General features: G+C 40.7%; 1 protein-coding gene across 11 annotated transcripts in view; it reads right to left on the reverse strand.

Moving 5' to 3' along the window:
* The window catches only part of SGK3 (serum/glucocorticoid regulated kinase family member 3), a 155,212-nt gene that overhangs the window by 93,241 nt on the left and 42,226 nt on the right, over positions 1-19,745 (reverse strand). The window contains exons 1-2 of one of the 11 annotated variants that reach the window (XM_021002173.2): positions 17,581-17,727; positions 10,989-11,016 (exon numbers count right to left, since the gene is read on the reverse strand). The exons of 7 other annotated variants lie outside the window; for them this stretch is intronic. The gene's annotated coding sequence lies outside the window, so the exon portion shown is untranslated. Of the gene's footprint in view, positions 1-10,988; positions 11,017-17,580; positions 17,728-19,745 lie in introns of those variants that run through there. 3 more of the 11 variants (XM_078153380.1, XM_021002170.2, XM_021002176.2) reach the window with 3 other exon arrangements.

Consider the following 19,745-nt stretch of genomic DNA (forward strand, 5'->3'; position numbering starts at 1 on the left):
CTTTCCTGATCTGCCCTGTTACTGTCTCACTCCATGAAGTTACCCAGTGTGTATTTTTATGGGTTCATGCTCTCTCCCCCTATTAGAATGTAATGGACTTTTATTTTTCCCCCAGTACCTGACATATAGTAGATACTTAATAAATGTTGGATGATTAGTTAACAGGATCCTTTTTCTTTGACTAAAAATACCAATTATTTTATGCAATGATTGTAACTGCATAAAAAAAACCTAACTACATTTTCCTGTGTTCTTTTAAAAAATTCTCAGCTTAACATTTATTCCCTCTCCCTCAATCAATTATTAGGAGTATATCAATTTCTTGCTAATCCTACTCACCTGGATTAAGTTTCAGCCTCCTACAGCAACATTCAAGGACAATTTACACCAGCATCAGTACATTTTAATTATGTAACTGCAAAATTCTTTCCATTGTCACAGTAACTACTTCAGTCCAGGCCCTAATCACCTTGCTCAGTCTACAATAAAGTGAGGTAACCAAGCCTCTCTAAGCTCTCCTTTACTAACAAATTCCCCAAGTCATTCTCCTTTAAAAATTCCGTGGCTGTTCCCAGCTCAATAAAGCTGAATTTCTTAGCACTTATTTATAGGCAATCTACCATTCATCACTAATTTTCCATTTATAGTTAAAATTAGCAAATATTTGCTAAGTACTAATTATATACAAGAAATTATGTAGAAAGGAAGAGTTAAAAAGATGGATCATTTTCCATCTTTGAATTCAAGGAGTTTCCAATCTGATAAGGGAAAGACAACATACATAAATAACTATAACACAAAGAAAAAAGTAAGGCAAGTTGCCTGAAGCCCAACTCTAATCCTGATAGTGAGCTTTCATGGTATCCTGCCCAGAACCAGGCCATTACTACCTTCCAGCTGTTTTCAACCATGCTACTATGTTGACATTCAGCCAACTCTAGCTCCTCTTCATGTAAACTGTCTTCTTCTAATACAATGTAAACTCCTTGAAATCAGGGATCGTATTGCTTGCTTATATTCCCATCCCAAGCACTGTAGTGTCTGGAACACACGTACTTATTATGGATTTTTTCATTCAGTCAAGTGCTACAGAGGTTTCAAAGTCGGGAGAGACCACAACAGTCAGGAAAAGCAGGAAAGGTTTCATGGAACAGCTGACACTTCAAAGATAATACTTGTAGAATGCACAGGTTTTCAAAAAGCACAAACATATGGCAGAGGAAGGAACACAAGACTAAGACGCCTGGGAAAGTATCTACACCAGCAGGGAGTATAAGGCATCAATCAATCCATAAACATTTATTAAGTGCCTACTATCTATGTCTCACAGTAAAATTAGTAGAAAAGGTCCCCTTTCATTTCATGCCAATGAAAAGATGTCAATATTCTTTCCAGCATTATATATACTATAGTCTTTACAGCAAGGGACTGTTTGTTCTAATAAGTCTTAACAGTCATTATGTGCATCTTGGGACACCTCCTACGGCTGTTTTCTCTGTCAGACTACTATGCCTTTGAAAAGCAGGGACATGGGGAGTTTTAATCGTTGTGGAGAAAGATGGGAGGCCGAGTCTGAGAAGGGAAGCTTGCTCAGACAAATAGAAAAGGGCTGTCGTCACCCTAGGAAAGGGGGCAGGGAATCATCTGACATTTGTACCTCTCTCTGAAGTTTACAAAACACTTTCTTTATAACACCTCCCACGAGGCACAAGTATGATTCTAGTTTTAAAGGGGGGAAACTGAGCTGAGGGAGATGAAGTGGATCGAGTCATGGCTGTGCAGTCAACAAAGGCTTTCTGACTTCAAGACCAGTGGTCTCTCCAAGCTGCCAGGATATTAACTGTATATCTACAGAGATAGGGTTCATTTAATCAAGGCAAGAGGGCCCTCTTTGAATACTTCTGATTTCCAATAAATCTGCATGATTTTCCACTGAAACTGCTTTATGTTTGTATTATTATATGTTTTGCTGAATTCTTATATATGTACACATGTTAAGTGCTCCAAGAAACATCTTAAGTTAGGAAAACATTTTCAAAGGAAATAAAGCACACCCTGTCATATCTATAAATTAGTTCCATTGTAAAATGAGCCAAGAAAATCTCACTGGGCCTGCCAGTGCAGGATACACATAATGAACTCTGATGTGTGTGTGTTTTTCCTGGATATCACATGGTGAATCAGTAACAACTTTTCCTGTTTTTCCTTTCTCTCTATCATCTTCCTCTTAAATTCCTTCCCCTGCCCTTCCCCCCCAATACATACTGTATTCTGATCTCTCAAAGTCAATTTAATCCCAGAATATTCCTAGAATCTGTTACCATTTTCCCCAACTTAATCTCAATAGAGTGCATATGGGCTCCAGGTAAAATACTCCTTCTACCACTGCAGGCCAGCACACGTTCTGCAACTTATCTTGGAGACTTGTTTGAAACACAGAGATTAAGGGTCTGACTGCCAGAACATGTCAGAAGCAGGACCTGAACCTAAGCTTCTATCCACTCTATCAAGCTGCCTAGGAAGGAAGGAGGTGGTGGTGGGGAGAAGATATTAGAATTATAGATATTATACAAAGAAGAGAGTGGGGTAGAAAGAGTGTGAATATGGAGCCAGAAAACCTGGAATTAAATCCTGGCTCTGTCACTATATTGGGCAAGTTACTTAATCTCTCTGGGCCTCAGTTACAAGTCTGTAAAATAAAGGGTTCAAACTAGATGACTTCTAAATTATCTTTTAGCTCCAAATCTATCATTCTACAAAAATAAATTATACAACAAATGTCCAAAATTACAGTAAGACTAATAATATACATATTTCATGTCCCAGAGTTTAGGAGTCTCTATAAAATTGCACCAAAACTTTCTAATGAGTTAAATGACTTCCCTGCACCTATTTGCATCCTGGTATGGATTATATGGGTATTGGGTTAGGGAGGAAGAGATAATAGTAGCTCTTTCTCTACCACTTCAGGGTTTAAACTTCCTGGAATGCAGAGGATAGCTTCACAAAACTTACCCCAACTAATTATAGGCTTTTTCCCACCAAGATCCAAAATTCATAGGCAGGAACAGTAGGAATGGCAACGCTAATTAAGTCCTTACCCTGATTCTGTCATGTGAACATGCCCCTCTGACTACTCAGCAAGGTGCCCTTCACCCAACACTGACTTCTCTGTCTACAGTGGAATCCAGATGTTCCAGTCCAGACTCTTTAGCTTCAGCCATGAAGCTAATTCTCCATGCTTTTGCTAGGAAATCCAGGGGACGTAGACATAATGGAGAGAAAAGCAGGCCTACGGCAGTGTTCTTCAAGCTTTCTTCTTCCCTGGCATGCCTGAAATTCAAGGTACACTCTCCAAGGAATCAGGGAGAAAATGCAGAAGCAAGAAGTTGTCCCATTCTTGCCAATGAAAATTAAAGTTGCGACAGTATGGTTAGTTCTTGATCTAAAGAACAGTGGGAAAGGCCTTTGGAAAAATTACTGTTGATTATAATAAGAGGGGGAGAGGAGACACATCCCCACAGGGAACCCAAGAATGATAGTAACTACGGAGCCACAGGTGGCGTGATGAAACAACCCTTCTCTTATTCTGAGTGGGAACCACATGCTATGATATCTTTTAAGCATTGAATAAGCTGTAAGACAGTGTTATAACAGGTCACTGGCTCTGTGAGAGTCGTGGTGAGACCAGAGAAGAGCAGGTGGAGTCAGCAGTGGGGCCAGTAAACGTATGGGAGCTTTACCGTCTGTTGTCCTCCTGGCCATGCAAGCGGGAGAGCAGCTGCAGCAGAGGTCTACAACTCTGAAGCAGGAGGGGCAGTGGGTCTTTTACACAGGAATGAGAAGCACAGAGGCATGAACTGGTGCATTTAGAGTCACGTGGACTAAACCGAGGTTAGGCAAACATATTAGCCCCACTTTACAGTTAAGGAAACTGAGGCAGACAGCGGTTGAGTGACTTTCCCAGGGTCACACAACTAGTAAGTATATGGAGCTAAATTTGAACTCAGATCTTTTTACTCTAGGTTCAGCTGTAAGCTGCCTCTCCAGTGAATTAGATCAACAAAGATTTTTGTCTATGCCTCGGTCATTTTTCTGTAGAATGCCAAGTGTCTCAGAGGCTGGGTTAGGGCTGACAGCAGCAAGGAAATAAAAAGTAAAAGAAAGAAGCCTTTGGGGAAGGGGCTCTGAGGCTCCACAGGAGCACCAAATCTCGCCTCCTTTTACAGGAGGGATCAGAAAGGACTGCTTCTGATCCAGAAGGATGGAGGGGAAGGTATGAGTACAGGTAGGAAGGGCAGTTCACCCAAGAGAAGAGTGGGGCAAAGAAAGCTCCCTTTGCAACACAGCAGGGAGATCTGTCACCATCACTAGAACCTCGGGGGCCTCACCCCAGCCTCTAACTCTTTCCAAGACCGTCTCACAAGCCATGCACAGGCACACAGAGAGCTCTATTTACATATTTAAAGGGGTGTGCCCTTGAGCACAGAACAAGGGCCTGAGAAAGTGAGAAAATGACAAGAGAAGGCTGCATAGAGAACCAGGGGAAGTTTAGGAGAGTGCTGGGGGAACCCCTCGACCTTTGTCCTGGACGTCATGGTTTCCTACCTTCATCCAGGGTCTGGAAACCTTAAAAAAAAAAAACCCAAACCCTGGCAATAAACCCAGGATCTTATGTACCAGGGGAAGTCATATATGGAAGAAGGTATTGTTCTCTGGATTTCAGGGCCTATTGAGTCTTCTCAGTTTTTCTATAAAGCAATTCTTTCCTTTGTTTTCCCAACTATGACAGAACACCAAACAAGGAAATGACATTTGACATCTATAATTGAATTTATATCCTCACATAGCAGACATTCATGGTGTCTTGAGGTTTATAAAACCCTTCCTCACATACGTTACTGCATTTGATCCTCACATCAATTGTAACGCAGGTACCTTTTACAGATAAAGAAATTTCATGCCCATTTATGCCTTACAGATAAGGAAACTGAAGTTTAAAGAGGTTAAGTGACTTGCCCAAAGGTGACAAAATGAATGTCAGAGGTAGATTCAAACACGGTCTCTCCTTCTAAGTACTCTTTCCACTTTATCAAGCTGACAGATTCTAACTATATTTATTAAGTTAGGATAATTAAAATCTCAAGAGGCAACATGACATAGCAGATAGAAAGCCAGACTTGAAGTCTAGAAGACCTGGATTTCAAGGCCCATTTCAGACATACACAGGTTGTATCACCCTTATGCTCTGGATTATCTAAGAGTGTAAGTTGCAGAAAAGCTGATGACCTGCATTTTTGATGGAGGAAATTTTCTCACCTGGGATTTCCCTAAACCAATGGTATCATAGGTCTAATCACCATCCATATGATAGTACAAATATCCAAAGGGTGTTGTGTATTATTGACAACAGACTGCATACACGGAGGCTGGCTCAATGTTTCAAGTAGAGTCAAGGATCTGGGTTCAAATTCCAGCTTGGCCATTTACTACTTGGGACCTTGAGCAAGACGTGTACTCTCTCTGGGCCTCAATTTCCTCATACGCAAATGTAGAAGTTGGACTAGCTGAACTCTTCAGTTCTCCTTTAACTCTAAAGCCATAACGAATGTTTAGGGGCATAGAAGATAACACTGAAGATACCCATCACTAAAAAAGAGTAACTTGTCAAGTCACTATACTGAGAAGGAACACCAATGCGTCTGTTTATGGACAGCCATGGAGCAAACTGGCACATCTAAGACACCAAAATAAAAAGAAGAAAAGACTCCAGGGCATCGAAGAATTGATAAGAAGCCACGGACAAAGAGTTCTACATGGCAAAAAGCAGAAGATGGGGTTTGCTATTTGCACAGGTGAAGAGAAGAGCTACCCTACACCACTGAAATCACAGAACTACTAAAAAACCAATAAATGAGAGGTTTTAAATTTACTTATCACTCACAAATATAACGAGAAAGAAAAAGTGCAATTTTAGTCAAAGGTTAAATTTTTTTAAAAAGGAATGTGTAAGAGATATAGTTCCTTATTTGTAACAATGAAGGAATTAGATGGGCAGGATTTTTAGTCATGTGATGGTTTCTAGCTACCACTGGAAAGTACATTTTCAAAGACAGCATATGAAAATTCTGTATAAATGCTATTATAGGGAAGCTTGTCACTCAAACATAGAAAACTATTCCTCTTAGATAAGGCATATTGTTTTCCAAGTCACTTTTATCCGTGGAGAAATGGCAGACTCTTTGTCCTCCAAAAGCTTTTACACTATGATTGCTCACAAAAACACAAATGGATTGCTTAGAATTATGTGTACATATGTGTGTGTGTATACACACACACACACACCACACACACACACACACACACACACACACACACACACACACACATATATATTCAATTGTCTTCCTTATTTTGATACTTACAAAGATCTGAGATTTCATCAGTGGGAATATACAATCGCTAAGAGTCGAAAAAGCAAAGTCAGGATTGCCTTCATTTCCAGTCGTACAACAATATATGCAAGAGGCAAATGCCATGATAAACTTCAATATTGCTAAATATTACCTACAAATAACATCTTTCTTTTTAAATACCAAGTCTGAAAAATGGTTGTCAAAAATGAGTCTTTCCCATATATATTTAAAAGTTCTAGTAACCATCTCATTTTCAGAAACATTTACAAAGAGAGTGTTTCAGATGTTTCCGAGTCATAATTTCTGCCAGGTAGGGAGCACTCTATTAAAATAAGCTGGTAAAGCCGGAAAGCATACATGTGTTGGGAACTCCAGAAGGTTAAACATACATATACACAGTTTCTGCTCTTCTGTAATATGTAATTATCAAAATACAAAGGTCATAAACGCAGAGAAGCATCATTCCAAAACAAATATTTTCTTACAAGACCTTTTTTTTCTGGCAGTAAAACATATTCATTGCCACATTATCATAAAAGGTTTTTCAAAGTACAGACAAGAGAATTACATATTTAAACTGAAATACACTTTAAAACAACTTAACAGAGCATCTTAAGATATACAAAGTTCTTTCCGCCTCAACCCTGTGAGAAAGCAAATACCATCTATAATTTAAAAGATAAAGGCGGGGCAGCTAGGTGGCACAGTGGATAGAGCACTGGCTCTGGAGTCAGGAGGACCTGATTGAAATCCAGACTCAGACACATAACCCTCAGGGCAAGTCATTTAACCCCAACTGCCTCACAAAAAAAAAAGAAAGAAAGAAAGACAGGCACTGAATGAAACTCACAGAAATCAAGACACATCCATACTCTGACAACCTGGGTTTGAACCCACGTTCCTGACTCACAAAACCATAGCATTTCAGAGTAAGAAGGTATCTCAAAAACAACTTACTCTAATCCATTGCTGAACAAGGATTCCTTCTAAAATACACTGGACAACTGGTCAGGGAGCTTTTGGTTGAACACTTCCAACAGGGTGGAGGAGACTTTCAGAGAGCCTGGACCTGCCTCTTCACCACTCCCACTCACTCCTCTTCCTCTTCTCCTTCTCCTCTCAGGGACCAAAGAAAACAAATCCAATCCCTCCTCCACATGATGGCCCTTCAGATTCTTGACAAGTCTTCAAACTAAACATACTTAGTTCTTCAAATGATGCTCAAATAATCTCAAAGCCCTCTGTCAGCCCCCTCCTGCTGTCAGTTTTATCAATGTCCTTCCTCCAATATGGCATCCAGAACTGAACACAATATTCCAAATGAGTTCTGACCCAGGCACAGCATACTCTGTATCAGCACAAGTATCACTGCTATTCCCAAAAGCTATACTCCTTAATGCAGCCCAAAAATCACATTTCCTAGGGCAGCTATGTGGCGCAGTGGATAGAACATCAGCTCTGGAGTCAGGAGGACCTGAGTTCAAATCCAATCTCAGACACTTGACACTTACTAGCTATGTGAACCTGGGAAAGTCACTTAACCCCACTGCCTAGCTGGAAAAAAAATCACATTTCCTTTTTGGATTTCTATATTACACTATGAACTCATTAGGTCTGCAGTTCATTAAAACCCCCATTTTTCTGACCAATTTTTGTGTAGTCAAGCCTTTTCCCCATCTCATACCTTATAAAGTTGATTTCGTGAACCTAAACATAAGTCTAAACGTATCACTCTTAAATTTCGCCCTCTCATATTCAGCCCAGCATTCTAGCCTGTTGAGATCTTTTTTTGATTGTTATTCAAAGCATTAGCTGCACCTAGTAGCTTCGTGCCATCTGCAAATCTGATGAATGTCTCAATGCCACTGGCTGTGTCTATATCCAAATGCTGCTAAAAAAAATATGTATGGTATAGGACAAGGCCAAGAACAGATGGACAGGACATTCCAATAGAGACCAGGTCCTCCTTCCAAGCTGACAATGAAATATTAATGGCTATTCTGGGAGTCTGACTATTCGATCAGTTATGACTAAACTCAGGTTCACTTATCTCCAACTTTTCCACAGGAATAAAATGAGAAACTTTTTGTCAAATGCTTGGCTAAAACCTAGGTGGAACACTGCTGAACTATCAGTCTAGTGACCCTGTCAAGAAAAGAAATGAGCTAAGTCTGTCAATGAAGCCATGATCTTTATGATCACTATTTCCTTTGCTAGATAGTCTCTAGTTGTTGGTGTTATTAGTTCAGTTGTTTTCAGTCATGTTCAACTCTTTGTGAGCTGAACTCCATTTGGGGTTTTCTTGGCAAAGATACTGGAGTGGTTTCCTTTTCCACCTCATTTCACAGATGAGGAAACTGAGGCAAACAGGGTTAAATGACTTGCCCAAGGTCACACAGCGTCTGTGTCTGAGGCCTAGCTGCTCCTAAGGATAGTCTCTAACCATCCTTTAATTTTACACACTAGAATTTTACCAGGAACTGAAGTCAAATTCACTAACCCATACTTTGACAACGCTTCCCTTTGAAAACCAAGAAAACTGTTTTGTGCCAGTTCTACAGTACCCTTCTCCTGTCTTAAATTTACAAATATCGCTGATAACTCTAACAATCACACACACTAGTTCTTTGAGTACTCTGGGATGTACATCTAGGCTTTATAACTTGAACCCATCAGGAGTAAGGTGCTCTCTCTTTTTTATTTTTTTTTTTGCTTTTAGGCAATTGCAGTTAAGTGACTTGCCCAGGGTCACACAGCTAGTAAGTGTCAAGTGTTTGGTCTGAGGCCGTATTTGAACTCAGGTCCTCCTGACTTCAGGGCCGGCGCTCTATCCACTGCACCACCTAGCTGCCCCAAGGTGCTCTCTTAAATCTCCCAGTTTATCTTAGATGTTCGTTTCTAATTTGCCTTTCTTGTTCTGTCCTTTTCATCACAAAAATCAAAGATCATTCTTGGCAGGAAAAAAAAGTCCGGACACAAAGAGTTGGGCAGTTTTGCCTTCTTTCTGTCATCTATTATTACAGTCATCATCTCCAAGCAATGGTCCTATCCCTTTTGCTCTAATTGTTTTTTTAAAGTCTTCTTTGCTATCGTTAACTTTCCTTAGAAGCTTCATTCTGAGTTCTAGTACTCCTAACACTATTCATACAGGACTATATGCCCTTGCTTCCCAATTCAGTACAAGTCTAAAAAGCAAAGCTGCTTAGTGAGTTTTCTCTGTATCTGCACAGATCTCTTTAGATCTCTTTCTTTTCTTTATCAGAATTGTTGATTTCCCTTTGGGCCCTAAGGAATTCACTCAAGAGCCTACCAGCTTTTCTGAGATGATGTTCTCTGTACAATTATGGTCCACAAAATTCTACTTATTCTTCAGCTGAACCAATCGAAACTTGTTCTTCTTAAATCTAAGATGCATACCAGACAACAGCCAGCTTTTCACTCCTTGATCATCCGCAACCAGGTCATCCTCAATGGTGACAACTAGAGCCAGAACAGAATGTCCTCTTATTTTATCCACATTTTACGGATGAATTTATCATTAAGGAATCTGTGAGCATGGAAATGTCAAACTGCTTCATTGCAAAATGAGGATATTTGTAGATCTCTGCATCAGAGAGTTGTTGTAAAAATCAAACTGGGTAATGTATTAAAACATTTTATAAACTTCAGCATACTATAAAAATATCATCTTCTGTTAGTAAGGTTACCAAAATGTCCCCAAAATCAAGAAGAACGGAATGATGATATTCAAAATTTTCTGCCGAATGGAAGTCACAGAAAATTCCCTTTTGCTAGTTGTTTTGGCACTGCACATGGTAAATACTATGCACAGGGGAAAAAGACTCCTGCTGAAAAGCTGTTCTGTTGACTGACTTATTACTTAATTGTTGTGCCTATCTAAAGTAAGAGAAATTCACCTGCTTGACTAGCTGCGTGGACCAAATTAACTGAGTGATTAATCACTAACTAGGATCACTGCTTGGAGAGAATGAAACTATGATAATGAATGACAGAAACAAAGCAGAGCTGCCCATCTCTACCCAGCTGTTATAAGAGTCTGCCCTATTCCCCCAAGACATGCACACGGATTTTTAAGCTTTTAAAATTTAAATAAGCATACTCAATCTTGTTGCTCAAGAACAAAAATATATCAAATCAAATAAAAATATTTTTAAAATACTATTTTACTCTTATTTCATCCTTTTCCTTCCTATTTTATGTATATTTTATAATGTACATAATATAGTAGTACAATAGAACATGTATCTACTTTATAAATATACACATGTTGAAGGTGCGTACTCAAAAAAGTTTTACTGATAAGGCTGCAGGATCAAAAACTTTGGAGACCAGGGTGCTTTGCTATCTATGAATGAAAATTCTAGGTTCTCTTAATTATTTTGAAAATAAAAACAACCCATAAAAACATTATTTGTTGTCTCTTCCCTGACAGAAGAAATTGCATCCCCATCCTGATATCTGTATGATGTTATCAAATATATACCACTAAGTAGTCAAAAAATCAAAATCTGCTTCGGATATTTATGTTACCTATGTAGTGACATCACTCACCTCTCCCAGCCTGCCTCAGTTTCTTCACCTGTAAAAGGAGAGAGTTGGGCTAGTTGGCCCCTTGAGGGTCCCTAAATCTACTATCCTTCAAACAAGTACTTATTAAATCTTTACTATCCTTACTATGTGCTGAGCTTTATCTTAGGCACTAGGGATACGAAGACAAAATCTATACACCTAGCACAGTGCTTGGCCCATAGTTGGCATTTAATAAATACTTACTGATTGATTAATTAAATAGTCCTTGACCTCCAAAAGCTTACATCTGACCAACTGGGAAACTACACAAATAGGCAGATATGTACTGGGCTGAGGGGGAGAGGAGTTCTAAGGGGTTGGAAAAGACATCCTTTAAGAGGAAGGGCTTGAGCTGATTATTAAGAGGCCAGACAATCCAAGAGGTGAAGATGAGGAAAGGAGATCATACAAACATGGAGGATAGCTACTACAAAAGAACAGAGGTGGGAAATGGAATGCTACATCTGCTGAACATCCAGTAGGCCAATCTGGCTGGAACAGAAAGTTCATGGATGGAATATGAAATCAGTATTCAAAGATAAATCAGAGCCAGACGGTAAAGGACTTTTAGTGCCAAACAAAGGAGTTTGTGTTTTATACTAAAGGCAATACGGAGACAAGTAAGCTCCTTGAACTGAGGAATGACCTGCACCTGAGAAATATCCATTTGGCAGCTGGGTAGACAAAGGATGGGGTGGGCAGCATAAGATCAATTAAAGGGGAGTTGAGAGACAGTTTTTATGAGTAAAGAGAAGGGGATAGTTTAAAGAGATGTTGCTGAGGAAGAACCGGGCAACTGATTCCATATGATAGAGAGAGCCTCTGAGAATAAGAGTTGAGGATGACTTTAAAGTTGAGGACCTGGGTGATTAGGAGGATGGTGCCTGGCCCATAGTAAGTGCTTAACAAATGCCTGTTAACTTGAATCAACAAAAATAGAGAAGTTAGGAGACAGAGAGGGCTTTGTGGGGGGGGACCCATGATTTCATTTTGGGGCATGCTGAGTTTAAGATGCAGGTGGATGCTCAATAGGCAAGTGGTAATCAGCAGAGAGGCAGAGGGGAAAAAATGTAGATTTGAGAATCATCTGCATAGAGATGATAACTGAACCCATGGAAAGTTGATGAGACAGAGTAGGAGAAAATAAAGCAAAGTACTGGAGTAAGCCTTAGGGTATACCCAAATGTAAGAGGCAGGACATGAATCATGCTCCAGAAAAAAAAAACCAAAACTGGGGAACACTCAAGACCTATAAGGAGTAAATGAGAAGAAAGCAATGTCAGGAAAATCCAAGAAGAAAAGAGAATCCAGGAATAATAAATGGTTAGTTTCAAAAGTTACTGAAAGGTCAAGAAGGATGACTGGGCAAAGGCCACTGGTTAAAGCAATTAAGAATGGTGACTTAAATTGGGGTCACCAGTGGCAAAGGGAGGACCTGGTTTCTGGGATTCAAGGGCTTGGGAATACAACAGGATGTGAAGAAGTAGAGGCATCAAGGATGGAAATTTTTTCTAGGAGTTTGGCCTTGAAGGGATGCTACCTTGATGGGAAGGCAGACTCAAGCGAAAGATTTTTAAGAAAGGGGAAGCCTGGGCACCTTTGTAAGCAACAAGGAAGGAGAGTGAATGAAAGGAAATTGAAAATTACAGAGGTGAGGGGTGAGATTAAGGGCACTTGGCTGGAAAAAACTATCTTCTTTTACAAACCAGGGCAAAGGAAGGGAAAATTGGGAGATGATATTGAAGAGCTCTGAGGTTGTGGAACCAGGGTAAAATTCATAATGGATGGTCTCAATGTTCTCAGTAAAGTATGAGTCGAGGAACCCTGCTGAAGTCAGGAAAGAGAGAGTATGGGTGTTTTGAACAGACACAGTGGGGAGTTTTGATAGGAAGTCAATCCGCAATTGACAAACAGGATTGCCATACGTTATTGAGGGCTCCATTGAGATTCGATGACAAGTCTGTAGTGGCCCCAGTCAACAAAGTTGTGGGACTTCTTTCAGTAGCACCCAGAAGGCAAATGTTGAATGCAATTCATTGGGGAAAGTTTGGAAGGAAATAAGCAGTGATGGAGCAAGGGGAGCAAGGAATTTGAGGGTGGATACCGTTGAAATGGATAACTATAATATCAAGACTGTAAAAAACAGTAAGGGGCAAGAGGGAATACAATGGTTTGGGAAAGCAAAGAGGAGCAGAATGAGTACAAGAATGAATATGAAGGTTCATCAATTTGGAGCTGGGAGGGACATTTAGTTCAACAAACTCATTTTTACAGATAGGGAAAGTGATCTGTCTAAGCTCCCACAACTACTGAGTAGCAAGGCCAGGATCTGAACTCAGGCGTTCCAAATCTTATTTTAACAAGTTTCAGATCACACATACCATGCTTTTGAAGTTGGTGGCAACTTAAGAAAACTATTTCCTCTAACTTTGTCACTACAACAATATTACTTCAGCTAGAATCCAAGGTCCTTCTGCCAAATGTCAAAGAACAAAAACTTAACATAGATAACCAGTGACAACCAAATACAGTCGAACAGATCATTTAATTTGTCAGGTGCTCATAATTCTCTATAAGGTATGAAAGGTTGTAATCTGATAATGGCATAACCAAAGTACTGTAAGAACATGGTTCTATAAAACTAGAAAAAAGACTTATCTTGTTCTCAAAGTAATTAGTTATGTGGCAATTTTTTAGTGTTGTGATTTAAATCATAGGTGTTGGTGAGTAATTACAAATCATATAATTAAGTTACCAAGCAGGATGTGGCAAGAAGAAAATCATTCACAGCACTCTAATAGCATCGGTAATTAAATACAGTATTATCTTTAAAATTAAGGGTAGATCAGTATCTTCTTTTGCAAAATATTTACTTCGCAAGACCAAGTTCTAGTCCAGTTTCTACAACTGTTTAGTGAGTTAATTAAAGTCACATTTCTTGGGCATTCAGTTTCCTCTTGGAAAATTAGCAAATTGGTCTAAATTACTAAGGTTGTAGCTACTAGATAGAGCAGATAGGTGGTGCAGTGGATAGAACACTGGCTCTGAAGTCAGGAAGATTCATCTTTCTGAGTTCAAATTCCATCTCAGACACTAGTTGTGTGACCCTGGGCAAGTCACTTCACCCTGTTTGCCTCAGTTTCCTCATCTGTAAAATGAACTGAAGAAGTAAATGGCGAAGGATTGCAATATCTTTGCCAAGAAAGGCCAGAATGGGGTCACAAGGAGTAAGATATGACTGAAAAACAACAGCTACCAAATATGATTGGTTTTCCATATATCAGAAATTATTCAAGGGAAAAGAATAGAGGGAAAACTTTTAAATAGAATTACATTAAACTGAGAGCCCATGAGAGCAGGGACTGAGATTTGCTTCTGTTTGTTTGGCCTTTCTCTGTACCCCCAGCACTTAAGACACAGTGCCAGTAACATAGTAGGTGCTTAATAAATGCTAGTTGAGGGGACAGCTAGATGGCACAGTAGATAGAGCACCAGCCCTGGATTCAGGAGGACCTGAATTCAAATCCAGCCTCAGACACATAATACTTACTGGCTGTGTGACCCTGGGCAAGTCACTTAACCCCATTACCTAGTCAAAAAAAATGCTAGTTGACTGACAAATCATCTCTATGCTTCTGTAAATAAGGATGTCATACTGTCTTATTTTATTTTACTTTTCTCTTTAATTCTCTAGTAAAAAATTTTAAGCCAGCCATCTCTCTGCTAAGGGAAGGAGAATCAAAAGGGAAACTCCAAATAGGTTTGGATTTTGAAGATCCAGGTTTATTCAGAAGCCTGTTTGAAGAGAGAGAAGGAAGGTAGATTGCTGTTTCCAGTCATCCCGTGAGGTTTCTTCACAACTCAAACTGGATCTAAAGGCAATTCTAATAGAGAAATTTCCTGTTTTAAGTAAATAGAAACATTTTTGAAATAGTGTAGCCTCTATATGTTACTGATTTCTCATGATTTAATACTATAAATCAATCTTTACTTATCCATTAAACAATCTGTTCTTGATTTACAATTTTAACATAAAAAGTGTAATTGGAGTGAACTGTTTACAATCTGCGCAATAAGGGCTCTTAGCCTGGGCTTAACGAACTTGTAAATATTTTGACAATGGTACTTCAATATAATTGGTTTCCTTTGTAATCCTATGTATTTCACATATTTAAAAATATTGCTCAGAGCAGGGATCCAACTGCTTCCCCAGACTACCAGAGGTCCAATGATACACAAAAAAGCTTTCAAACCTTCTGCTCCAGAAGCCCAAGAGAAAGGTTTATAAAACCTCAGCCTTCTCTTATAAGTTGGATTCCGGGCTAATAAATAGGACTTCATGCCAGTCTACAAGACTCTTAGGAACTGTCAGAAATAATCCCATCCAGTAAACACTTAAGCAACTACGATATGCCAGGCACTGTGGTAAGTGCTGGAATATAAATCAGTCTGTTTCCATTAGATCTGATTGTTTGGGCCGGGTTTGTTTGTTTTTTGCCTTTTTCTGTATCCCAGGCACATTCCTTGGCACACAATAGGCACTTAATAAATGCTTGCTGATCTTTTTGTGGTGGCAAAAATTGGAAACTAAGAGGGTGCCCATCAAATGGGTTAAGGCTAAACAAGTTATGGTATACGAATGTGATGGAATATAATATACTGTACTGTAAAAAATGATGAAGGGGATGGTTTCAGGGGAGCAGAACCAAGAGAACAGTTTATATAATAGCAACATAAAGTAAAGACAAACAACTCTGAAAAATATAGGAACTTTAAATAACTTTTTTTTCTTTTCGGGGAGGCAGCTGGGATTAAGTAACTTGCCCAGGGTCACACCTGAGGCCAGATTTGAATCCGAGTTCAAATCAGTCAGGTCCTCCTGACTCCAGAGACAGTGCTCTATCCATTGTGCCACCCAGCTGCCCCCAAAATGTAGGCACTTTGATCAACACAATGACCAACCACAATTCCTGAGGCCTTATGATGAAACATGCTACCCATCTCCTGATAGAGAAGTGATAAGACTCAAGAATGCTGATTCAGGCATTTTTCTGCAGGGGACATGGCAGGTGAAGGAATTTGCTTTGCTTATCTATACAAGTGTGTAATAGGTTTTGTTTTCCTTGCTTTTTTTGTCAATGGTAACAAGGAAGAGGAAGGTTCGAAGTAAATGAGGTAGACCTTGGTGAAAATAAATATTTTTAAAATGCTTGCTCACACACACAATAAATGTCTATAAAGTCTGCCAAGGTGGCCCTTCCAAAATGAGGTTTCTTTCATATATATATATATATGTATATATACATATATATATACACACACATACAATTGTGTTTTAAAAAAATAAAACAAAGCAAAAATAAATCTTTTTAATAGCCTAGGAATAACAGAATGAACTGAAGTTTGTCTAGAGATAAGGTATTGCAAATTCTGCACAGGTGTTTTTCCGCATTCCTGAATCACAAACTAAGTAAAATATCTTTTTCAAGGACTGGAACGGGCTAAGTCCACAGTGTGAGAACCAGTTACTATTATCATTAAGGTTCCTTCTCCCCTGGATCTGGGAAGCAGAGAAGCCTTATTTTCTCAAGTTCTTTTAAGTATACATACATACATACACATATATATACAGACATGTACATATATAAACATATAAATATTTGTCTGCAACATGCATGACTATATATAGATGTTACAGATATAAATGTAACCATATACAAATTTATATAATTTAATGTAACAGAAAATGATATATTACACAATATATAATAATGTTCCAAAGTGCTTTACAAATATCTTCTCATTTTATCCTCACAACCACCCTGGGAGATACGTGGTATTATTACCTTCATTTTACAGATGAGGAAACTGAGGCACATAAAGGTAAAATGACTTGCCCAAGGTCATACAACTTTTATGTGTCTGAGGTCAAGCTTGAATTCAGGACTTCCTGACTCCAAGTCCTCAAGCTTTACCACTCTGCCACCTGGGCAGGCTCGGGGATGAACGGCGGGGCATGAGAGTGGGCAGTGACTTACTTGGAAATCAATGCGACATGAAAATAAACGATAGCAAAGAGATACGTTTTACGAAGAACGCTCTAAAGGAAAGATTTTTGGATCAAACCCATTTTCCATCAACCACAAGGGTCTCTTGCATGTGAATTGACGGCAGAATGTGTGCTACCGAGAAGCCTCCTTTGCAGTGCCCGGGACACGCGCGCGGGGAGCGGCTGCTCGCGCCCCGACACGCGGGATCCCCAACCCCACGGAAACGGCTCCCCTTCCCCCCGCACCCCGACGGGGGACGTGGGGAGCCTGAAGACCCCGCCCAGAGGGCGCCCTCCACTCCGCAGCCGGCGGCGGCGCCCAAGCTCGCGGGCAGCCGGACGGGACGGGGCGGACGAGCTGCCCGGCTCCCCCTCGGGTCCGTCCGCAGCGCAGCACTCGGGCGGCGGGGCCTCGACCACCTGTAGCCCCGTCCCTCCTCGCCTCTCCGCGGGATTCCCCCCAGCCCCGCTGCTCGGAGGCTCCGCGGCGGCCCGGCCCTCTCCCGACGGGCTCCCGACACGTACCTGCGGGCGCCCGCGGCAGCAGCGGCGGTTCCCGGCCCCGTCCCGGCCAAGCCAAAGAGCGGTTCCCAAGCAGCTCCAGCCCCGCACCGGCAGCGCTCCCGCCGAGCGCCCTCCGCCTCACGCCGCGCCCCCCGCCGGCCTCCCCATCCGGGAGGGGCGGGGCCCAAAGCGGGACACGCCCTCCAGAGCGCCGCCCGCAGCCAATCACCAGGGCCTTGCGACCTGCCCCGCCCCTCCCCTGTAGTTGGGGCTTCATCTCCCCGCCCCCTCCTCCCTTCCCCTCTCCCCAGCTTGCCACTTCCCCACAGCCCAGCCCCAGAGAGGGGCCCCGGGCAGGGTACAACCTGGAGTGCAACGGAGTAAATAAAGGGGCGGGGGAGGGGGGCAAGCGCAGGGTAAAGGGGAAGGGGTAGACGACTAACTAAGAGAAAAAACCATCCTTCCAAAACAAAGCTGTCCTCGGGGTGCAAACACTTTTTAAGCGCCTACTACGTGGCCAAGCACCATGCTAAGCGCTTGGGGGAGGGGAGATAAAAAAAAAGGCTAAAGACGGTCCCTGCCCTCAAGGAGCCGACAATCTAAGGAAAGAAGAGGACGCAAGAACAGAAGCTAAAAAACCAAAGGCTTTGGAGTCACCCAGTGCTTCAAGGTTCCGTGTGAAGTGGTCTACCTGTAGAAAAAGGGATAATTATTAACAATTATATTCAATAAACATTAAGTGCCTACTATGTGCTAGGCAGTGTGCTAAGAGCTGGGCATACAAAAAGAAGCACAAGACATTCCCTGTCTTCAAGGAGCTCACGATCTAATGGGGGGGGAATAAACTAACATGCAAATATATACAAAGCCAAGCTATATACAGAATAAATAAGACATAATTAACAGGGAGAAGCCATTGGAATTAAGAAGAGTTGGAGAAGACTTCCTGTAGTTGGGACTTGAAGCCATATACAATCGTTAATAATAACAGTAGCTATCATTTATATAGCGCTTTAAGGTTTGCAAAAGGCTTGGAAAAGGAGCGTGCAGACTTTTTGCCATCACTGGTCTTCATTTTCAACTTTTAGAAAATATCTTTCCTCTTCACTTCATTCAAAAAAATGGGCTTTTTCATGCTTAATAGAGTAATATAAATGAGGTAGTGGGACTTTCCCCTATCTAACTCAGGTAAGTTTTCAGTAAACTGAACCAGGCCACAAACCAGAAAGTTAAAAAAAAAAAAGAGTAAATAATTGATTCTGAGTCTCATCACTTTAAAAGAGATCCTGTAATATCACTAATACTGTAAGGCAATTTTAGGACATTCTTACCATTAACTATACCTAGATATAGCTGGTCGAAGATGTAAATAGCAGAATTCCACTTAACAGAACCACCAATGAATTCTCCCTTTTACTTGAGAGGAGCTCCTACTTCTTTGAGGGACAGCTAAGTGGGGTAGTAGATGGGATATTGGACCTGGATTCAGGAAGACTTATTATCTTCCTGAGTTCAAATCCAGCCTCAGATACTTGCTAACTGTGTGACCCTAGGCAAGTCACTTAACCCTGTTTGCCTCAGTTTCCTCATCTGGAACATGAGCTGGAGAAGGAAATGGCAAAAGACTCCAGTATCTTTGCCAAGAAAACCCCAAAGTGGGTAAGGAAGAGTCAAGAACAACTGAACTACTTTGAAGTTTTGGGTGAAACCATCTCTCAAAACACTAACCACAAAAATCTAAAGAAGATAGTGGTGAGGAAGACCATAGAAATAATCACAGTACACTGGAAAGGGTGATGAACTGAGACCTGGGACTGAAGAAAAAAAAACAATAGAAAGTGATTTCAGAGGCCATTTAGTCTAACCCTTTCTTGAACAAAATTCTCTTCTGAAGTGGCCATTCAGCCTTTGCTTTGAAGACCGCTAATAATAATTTTAAAAAAGACCTTAAGTGGAGCGGTGGGGTGGGGCCTCAGGGAGAAGGAATCTGCTACCTCTTAAGGCAGCCCATGTTGCATATAGACAGCTCTAATTTTTAGAAAGCTTTCTCTGATATCAGACCTAAAAATGACTCTTTGCAACTTCCATCCATTACTCAGTTCTGTTCTCTATTGCCAGTCAAAACAAATGTCAAATCTCTCTTTCACATGGCTGCCCTTCAAAAATCTGAAGAGAGAGAAAGAGAG

Source organism: Phascolarctos cinereus, unplaced genomic scaffold (assembly GCF_003287225.1).
Source record: "Phascolarctos cinereus isolate Bilbo 61053 unplaced genomic scaffold, phaCin_HiC Scaffold_4;HRSCAF=312, whole genome shotgun sequence".
Classification (NCBI taxonomy): Eukaryota; Metazoa; Chordata; class Mammalia; order Diprotodontia; family Phascolarctidae; genus Phascolarctos; species Phascolarctos cinereus.